Source organism: Grammomys surdaster, unplaced genomic scaffold (assembly GCF_004785775.1).
Source record: "Grammomys surdaster isolate TR1022 unplaced genomic scaffold, NIH_TR_1.0 125271, whole genome shotgun sequence".
Taxonomy (NCBI): domain Eukaryota; kingdom Metazoa; phylum Chordata; class Mammalia; order Rodentia; family Muridae; genus Grammomys; species Grammomys surdaster.
The window spans coordinates 38,638-39,557 of NW_021620153.1; positions in this window are offsets into that span (position 1 = coordinate 38,638).

Genomic DNA, 920 nt, shown 5'->3' on the forward strand with positions numbered 1-920 from the left:
CACAAGGACATGTGGTCCACTATGTTCATATCAGCTTTATTCATAATTTCTAAAAACTGGAAACGATCCAGATGTCCCTCAAACTAATAATGGATACAGAAAATGTGGTACATTTCCACAATGAAATACTGCCCAACTATTAAAAACAAGAACATCATAACTTTTGCAGGCAAGTGGATATAACTAGAAAATATCATGTGAGTGAGGTAATTCAGACCCAAAAGGACATACATAATATGTACTCATAAGTGGAGATTAGCCATAAAGTTAAAGATAACCATGATTCCACAGACCCAAAGAAGCTAAACAAGAAGGAAGGACCAAGCAAGGATGCTTGAATCTCATTTAGAAGGAGAAATAAAATAGTCATAGGAAGCAGATGGAGGAAGAGAACTGGGTGGGAAAGGGGACGATGGGTAGAAGATTGGGGCATACTCAGGATTATGTGTTGGGAGACAGGAGAAAGGGCCAGATGGCCAGGAGAATGAACAGAAATCCAGGTCTGGTTTGGGTCTGAATGGTGGTAGGCATCTCTAGGACATGCCAGAGACTGAGGATATGAAATCGGCCCTGGTGATAACAGAGTGACATGGTTCCTGACCCTGGGACAGAGCCCTGGTAAGAGCCTCCTTGTGATGGCTGCTATGGGTATAAGGCTTGTTTATATAATAATGTACATATATCACATTCCTCCAAGGAATGTTCCCTCTGTTAATGTTAATGACTCCATGATAATCTGAGACCACATGAGTCCAGGAGGCAAATCTGTGGCTATGTCTCAGCAAAATGGTAAACATGGGGACCTTCAGGACAACCTTTAAGGCTATGGGAAAGAGCTCTAAATACATGAGTTCAAAAAATATATAATTTCTCAACTATGCAAAATATAAGGATGCAATATGAATTATGAGGGGCCTCAT